This window comes from Nycticebus coucang, chromosome 16 (assembly GCF_027406575.1).
Source record: "Nycticebus coucang isolate mNycCou1 chromosome 16, mNycCou1.pri, whole genome shotgun sequence".
Lineage (NCBI taxonomy): Eukaryota > Metazoa > Chordata > Mammalia > Primates > Lorisidae > Nycticebus > Nycticebus coucang.
Window position 1 is genome coordinate 1,657,688 of NC_069795.1, and position 7,447 is coordinate 1,665,134.

The 7,447-nt window shown below is 51.8% G+C and overlaps 1 protein-coding gene across 1 annotated transcript in view; it reads right to left on the reverse strand.

The window, feature by feature from the left end:
• Window positions 1-5,691, reverse strand: part of ADARB1 (adenosine deaminase RNA specific B1) — a 237,759-nt gene extending 232,068 nt beyond the window's left edge. Inside the window, exon 1 of the mRNA XM_053565096.1 lies at window positions 5,164-5,691. The gene's annotated coding sequence lies outside the window, so the exon portion shown is untranslated. The remainder of the gene's footprint in view (window positions 1-5,163) is intronic.
• Between the last annotated feature and the right edge of the window lie 1,756 nt (window positions 5,692-7,447).

Below are 7,447 nucleotides of genomic sequence, written 5' to 3' on the forward strand. Positions count from 1 at the left end.
TATTGTTATTTTGTTTTTAAAATTAATGTATTCAAAGTTCCAAAGAATAAAATAAGTCTCCTTGAAATAATCCTCCAGATGGACCGGCACAGGGAGAACATTAGTAAACGGTAAGGGTTTAAAACGCTACGCTCGGGACTTAGTTCTACCCCCACCCTCCCACTGGTGTCTCTTACCACCACGAGGCTGGTTGGTGAGAGTTTATAGGGGTCGAGTTCACTAGTCTGTTACTAGCTTTTGACAACGGTGCCCTGTGCTTCTGTTTGAAGTAGAACTTGTGAAAAGCTGCGCAGCTCGACAGTATTTTGTAATTCTGTCTGCTTAACAGCTCATCATGTCAAAGAAGACCAAGAGAACACTGAAGGATGAAAACAGACATTTTAATGAGGGTTGAGAATTACAATATTATCCATTTCTGCTAAGGATAAGATGATTTGCCTGCATTGTGATACTGCAAAATCAGCATTAAAGAAATTCAGTGCTCATCAGCATTATAATACCCATAAGAACCACAAATATTTTAATCTAGAGAGTGAGGTGTGAAAGGTTGCATTGCAGAAATTAAAAGATAAAAAGCAAAGACAAATTAAAAGATAAAAAGCGCCATAGCTCAGTGAGTAGGGCACCAGCCACATACAAGGTTGGCGCGTTCAAGCCTGACCCGGGCCTGCTAAACAACGACAACTGCAACCAAAAAATAGCTGGACATTGTGGCGGGCACCTGTAGTCCAGGAGGCTGAGGCAAGAGAATCGCTTAAGACCAAGAGTTTAAGGTTGCTATGAGCTGTGACCCCACAGCACTCTACCAAGGGCAACATATGAGACTCTGTCTCAAAAATAAAAAGCAAAGACGATTCTTTCAAGCAGTAATAAGAACTGGAAATAATGCCACGGTAGCAACTTATAAAGTAGCTTCCATAATAAGGGAAAGAGGGAAGCCGTTCAATGATGTAGAAATTGTGAAAGAACGCATTGTCGAAGTTGTGTGATGCTTAGACCCCAGTAAGGTTTCAAAGCACAAGCAACTGACTCTTTCAAGGAGAACCATAACTGATCCACAGCATGAATCAGTATCAAGGGTTTACTGTGCACAAAAAGGTATCAACAGATCCAACAGTCTCATTTCTTTCCATTGTATCCTGCATCAGCAAAATGTGCTAAAGCTACTGTTTTAAGTGACACTTTGCAACAGGCCGTAAGCACTGTTAACTATATTCACGTGAATGGATCAGCATCTTCAGTTTGTAACATGCTGAAGTTGAAGGAGAGGTATTCAGTGTGGGTTTGCTGATCATTCTAAAGGGTATCACGGGGACAGGGGTGAGCCAAAATGTCATCTCTGCAAGAACAGACAGTTAAATGTTATAAAGAACAGAATCAGCAATATGAATTTTTGAAAGGATATTTCTGTAGGAACGCAGCATTTATGTGTAATATCACATCAAATCAAAATGACCTGAATATTTCTTTGCAAGGAAAAACTAAGTCTATATATGAAATGTGGCCAAAAAATCCAAGCATTTTGAAAAATGCTGTCTTTTCTCAAAACACGTCTTCGCAAGGAAATTTCGAATGAACGTCTTCCCAGTTAGCAAAGGTCACTGATGAGCAGGATGATATGTGCAAATCGTGTGAGGAACACGCAGCTCTTACAGGCCTGTCAATGGAGAATACAGTGAAAGGTTCACTGACATTGAGAATCATGACGTCACATCAAATCAGCATTTCAGCCTCATCAGGCTGAGGTCAGCAAGGCACCTGAGGAAGCTCACGTGGAACTGACTGAGCTCTCAGTAGGTGACACTGTAGAGTCACTGTTTGATGCTTGGAAAGATCCAATTGAAATGGGAAAATGTGGTAGAACACCCACACCATGCCGGAAATGCTTTCTTGCTTTTCAACCACTTACTTCTGCAAATCTGCATTCTCCTACCCAACCCAAATCAGGACGCCCTTAAGGTCACAGATGACTGACACCGTCTAGAGGATCAGCTGAAACTGGGACCTCCGTGCTGCAACCATATGTTCACATGCTTTCCAGCAAAACGCAGACACAACCAAGTCATTAAAATGTTAGCTAACTTTAAAATAAGTAGTTTTTCATTTTTGAAATTATTTAAGTATATAGTAATTAGATTTTTTTTATATACTGAGTCTCACACTGTCACCTCTGGTAGAGTGTTGTGGCGTCACAGTTCACAGCAAACTCAAACTCTTGGGCTCAAGTGATCTTCTTGCCTCAGCCTCCCGAGTAGCTGGGACTACAGGCTCCCGCCACAATGCCCGGCTATCTTTAGAGATGAGGTCTTGCCTGGTCTCGAATCCCTGAGCTTAGGCAATCCACCCACATTGGCCGCCCAGAGTGCTGGGATTACAGGCATGAGCCATCCACAGTAATTAGATTTTCAGTGTACATTTCTAAGTTCTCCTGAATTGAAATTTCTTGAATGTGGCCTCATTTGGTCACAGCTAAATTAATGTGCCTTCCCATGAAAGCTCCCCACTGGCAGGTTCCCTCACCCCCACCAGACACCCCTACGACTGTCCTTTCAGATGATTTCAGTGGACCCTGGGGTGCTGACTGGGATCTAGGCGGGGCTGGGACCAGCAGCCATGCCTGTGGGGAGGGGACAGCAGATGTCAGAGCTCTGGGCAGGGCTAGGAGCCAAGAAAACTCCCCTAGAAATGACAGTTGGGTAGAGGGCGGGGTGTGGCTGGGATAGAGGCCCAGGACATAGAGCTCTAATGTGAGAAGGGAGGAGAGATGGGGGGGCTCCCGGGGGCCAGACCTGGCCATACAAACATTGTGGGGAGGGGCTCTGAGCCTGGGGATGGTGGGCTCCAGCAGGAGCAAGGCTGGCTTCAGCCTGGGGTCTGAGGCCTGTGTCTCCGGGGTGAGGCCTACCCTGGGAAGGATGTCAGGCCATCCTGGAGGCCAGCTCTGTGCTCCCAACTATGCTGCAAGCAAGCAGCTCAGCTCTGGGCTGGCTCTGCCACCTGTGGTCTAGAGGCCCTGGTCCTGCTCTGTTCAAACACCTAGGAAGGAGACAGGAGGTGAGGATGTTCAGGGGGGTCAGGGAGCATGAACCCTGTCACCTTCCAGCCCTGTGCTGGAATCCACAGCCAGGCCATGGGGCCAGCTCTTACCAGCTACGCAATTTGGGTGACTCCACGGATCCAGGCTTTGGTACACAGGGGAGGGGGGCCGGGGGGAAGCTTTCTGTGCCTCAGTTTTCTCACTTGTCAAGCAGGCTAATGGCACCTAAAATGTGGGGCTGCGGAGAAACGATGTGAGATCGAGTTTTAAAAGCACAGCCCGGGGCCTGGTGTCAGTGTGGCCCTGCCAAGTGCCCCTGTTAGTGACCACTGTGCAACACAAGTGGAAGGTCACGGCCGTGCTTAAGGTCCGGTTTACGTTATCCCCCTCCTGGCCCAGGCGTGGGGCCTGCACGTCCCGAGAGCCTCCTGAGTGGCAGCAGGGATATTCTCGGCAGCTTCTGGGATACAGCTGAAACTGGGCAGAGATGACGCTCACATTTTTCTAGGTGTGCATAGTGGAAACAAAACCAAAATATTATCACAAGCCTAAGTTTGTTTTACAGCTGCCTCTGATATATGACAGTGCTTGTTTGAGTTTTATCTAAACAACTTTCCCTTCCCTCCGAGTGGCTGCAATGTCCAGCTCATAGTCTCTGAAGCCGGCCAAAACTGAGAGTGATGGATACAAAGTCACTGGTTCAGCAGGGTCCCGGGGTGCAAGGGCCCAGAGGGACCCCTCATCAGCAGGGTCACCCAAACAACATTACAGAAGCTCCACACTCCCACTTTCTCCTGTGGCTTAGCTAGGCCACTTCCAGATATCAGGGTTCGAGTGCGAAGACAGGAGGTGAGACATTTTCATCAGTGCTGGTGGTCTGCCCAGTGCGTGCAGGCCCTGAATTCAGGGATGCTGTGTGTCCTACAGACACCCCAAGACTTGGCACAGCAGGTGACTGGGGTCAACACTCCTGGACAATATGAAGCAGTGGTAGCTCAGGACGCACCCTTGTAGGGCTGTGTAGGTGCTCCTGGCACCACCGGCCCTGTGGCCACCACAAATGGTCGCAGACATGAGTACAGGTCACAGCTACCAGGACCATAGAGGCCATATGAATCTGTGGCCTTACAGCTCAGCCCAGCCATGGCCATTCATGCACTACTAAACTAGACTACTAGCTAAAACTAACATACTATAGGAACAGACATCACTCATACACCAATAACCGACATGCACATATGGCAATAACAGGCAGCCCTGACACACGAGACCAACAGCCGACACACGGCCCAGTAACGGGCAGCCCTGACACACGAGACCAACAGCCGACACACATGGCCCAGTAATGGGCAGCCCTGACACACTAGACCAACAGCCGACACTCACACGGCCCAGTAACGGGCAGCCCTGACACACGAGACCAACAGCCGACACACACGGCCCAGTAACGGGCAGCCCTGACACACGAGACCAACAGCCGACACACACGGCCCAGTAACGGGCAGCCCTGACACATGAGACCAACAGCCGACACACACGGCCCAGTAACGGGCAGCCCTGACACACTAGACCAACAGCCGACACTCATGGCCCCGTAACGGGCAGCCCTGACACACTAGACCAACAGCCGACACACACGGCCCAGTAATGGGCAGCCCTGACACACGAGACCAACAGCTGACACACACGGCCCAGTAACAGGCAGCCCTGACACACGAGACCAACAGCCGACACACACGGCCCAGTAACGGGCAGCCCTGACACACGAGACCAACAGCCTACACACACGGCCCAGTAACGGGCAGCCCTGACACACTAGACCAACAGCCGACACACACGGCCCAGTAATGGGCAGCCCTGACACACTAGACCAACAGCCGATACTCACACGGCGCAGTAACGGGCAGCCCTGACACACTAGACCAGGGGTCCTCAAACTTTTTAAACAGGGGGCCAGTTCACTGTCCCTCAGACCGTTGGAGGGCCGGAATATAGTTTAAAAAAGAAACTATGAACAAATTGCTATGCACATTGCACATATCTTATTTTGAATTAAAAAAAACAAAATGGGAACAAATACAATATTTAAAATGAAGAACAATTTAAAGTTAAATCAACAAACTTACCAGTATTTCAATGGGACCAACGGTCTGCTTTTGGCTAATGAGATGGTCAATGTCTGGTTCCGTATTTGTCACTGCTAGTCGTAACAAGCGATGCAAGTGTGCACCAGTTAGTCCCACGACTGAGAAGAGGAGTGAGAGACAGAGAGGAGGGGAGTCGGAGAGTGCGCACACATTCCACACACGCGCACTGTAGCAGGACAGGCAGTGGTGGCAAAAACACCTGGAGGACCGGATCAATGTCCTCAGCAGGCCACATGTGGCCCGCGGGCCATAGTTTGAGGACCCCTGCACTAGACTAACAGCCGACACTGGTGTCTTTAAGCAGAAACACTAACATACGCTGTCCCGCTGATACTAATAACCTACACGTGAGGCAGCTCTGAGGCACTGGGCCAACAGCTGGCACCATCTCAGCTCCTGGTTGCTGGGTGCCAACTGCGGCCTCTGTTTCCCCCTCCCAGCCCTTGGACAGCCTGCCCCATCCTGCCTCGTATCCCTACACTGCAAAGAGCAGTGGTATGCAGAGAGGGCAGGCCAGGCATACAGTCATCACAGGGGCCCTCCTGGCAGAGTAGGAGTGCGTCTGCTCCGCCTTGTCAGGTCGATGCCAGATCACCCAGAGTTTGGGACTAGCAGCTCTCTGGGGGAGGTTTGCCGTGTTGGGTTTATCGGAGCTGCCAGCTCGCATCTCCGCTCACACCCTCCAGCTTCCTCTGGCTGTGGGGTTTATCTTGCTTTTCTCTTCTACTGTCTGGACTTGAATGTTTGGTCCATCTATTTTTTATTCCATCTTGTTTATAATAAAAACACTTTGGATGATAAGTTTCCCTCCACAAGCATTCCTGGCACTTCTGGAAGCTTCGCTGAGCCGTGTCTCCCAGGCTGGTCTAACTCCCTTGGGCAATTTCCGTTCCTGTTTGTCTCCAGGGCCACCATGGAGGGCAGACCCGTTCCCACACTGTCCCACTCACGTCGGCGTGATGAAGACACTCATCCCCACCTTGCTGTGCGCTGTCAGATAGCCAGCACCCAACCCACTCGGTGGTATGCACATCACGCTGCAGAGATACCAGGCGGCCTCTGGGCAGGTGCTCACTGCCATGGACCCAGGCTCTGGGCCTGACCACTCACCTGCCAGGGTGTGGAGTGGCCGTGAAGCAGGTTTTGTCAAACAGTGACAAGGAGACATCTTGTCAGAGGCCCCAGCGTCCAGGCAGAAGAGTGGGGGGCCTGTCTGGTTAGGGGGTTTGAGGAGAGACCCATACTAGGAGCAGTCGTCCCGGCACAGTGACCAGGCTTGTTGTGTCAGGACCAGACAGCAGCCAGACAGTGGGACATTGAAGCCCAGGCCAAGGGAGCAGGGCCCCACTGGTGCCAGGTTCCCACGCAGGGGGAGGTTCACAGTCAGACTGGCCCACTCTGGCCCTGGAGCCACCCACCTCTGAGCCCTGGGCAAGGTCTGTCCCTCTGGCTGAGAGAAGGTTAAGTCCTGATTGCTTTCCCTAGGGGCAGCTGGGGCTGGGTTGGGTGGGGGCAGGGCAGACGGGATGGGGTCCCACCTGAGGGGACAAGGAGCTGTAGGCAAGGTACCAGCAAGAGGAAGCGTGTGCCCCCACCGGCACTGGCAAGTGGACACTATGGTGACACCATCTAAAAGCAAAGACTCCAAGTACCCTGAGAGTTAGCGGTGACCGACGAGGAAGTCTCAGCCAAGGCTCAAGCCCAGAAGGTGAGCCTCCACTGCTCAGAAATAGGGTCAAACAGGGTCAAAGATGACCGGCTGGTTCACCCACTAGCAAGAGGAAGACTCCAAATGAAGACCCAGCTACTTGTGGGCCTGACATTCTCCAGTGCCCAGGCCCGACTGACCCTCAGGACCTGACAGTGAGGGTGCAGCTGCCATCTTGGAGGCTGCCACAGGGAGGCATCTGTGTGAAGACTCCTCCAAAACCCTGAATCCTTTCTCTCGGTCACCACTGGTGGTCAGTGTCAGCCAGCCTCTGTGGCCCTGTGTGAGGGGCAATCTGGGCTCCAGGGCCCGCAGCCACAAGGCTCAGCTGCCTGTCCACCCTGGCTGTGAGGCGGCTCTGCCTCTGCCCACCCCACGCCCTTGAGCGGCATCATCTGAGGGACAAAGGCAGACCAGGGTATTGGAGCTAATCCCCTGCCCTCCTCTGCCCTCAGAGTGGCCAACACTCAGAGGATGAGGCTGGGGCAGCCACTCTCTGCACCTGCCAGGGTGTCCATGAGGCATCGACAGCTGGGACTTGGCGAGCGATGGCCA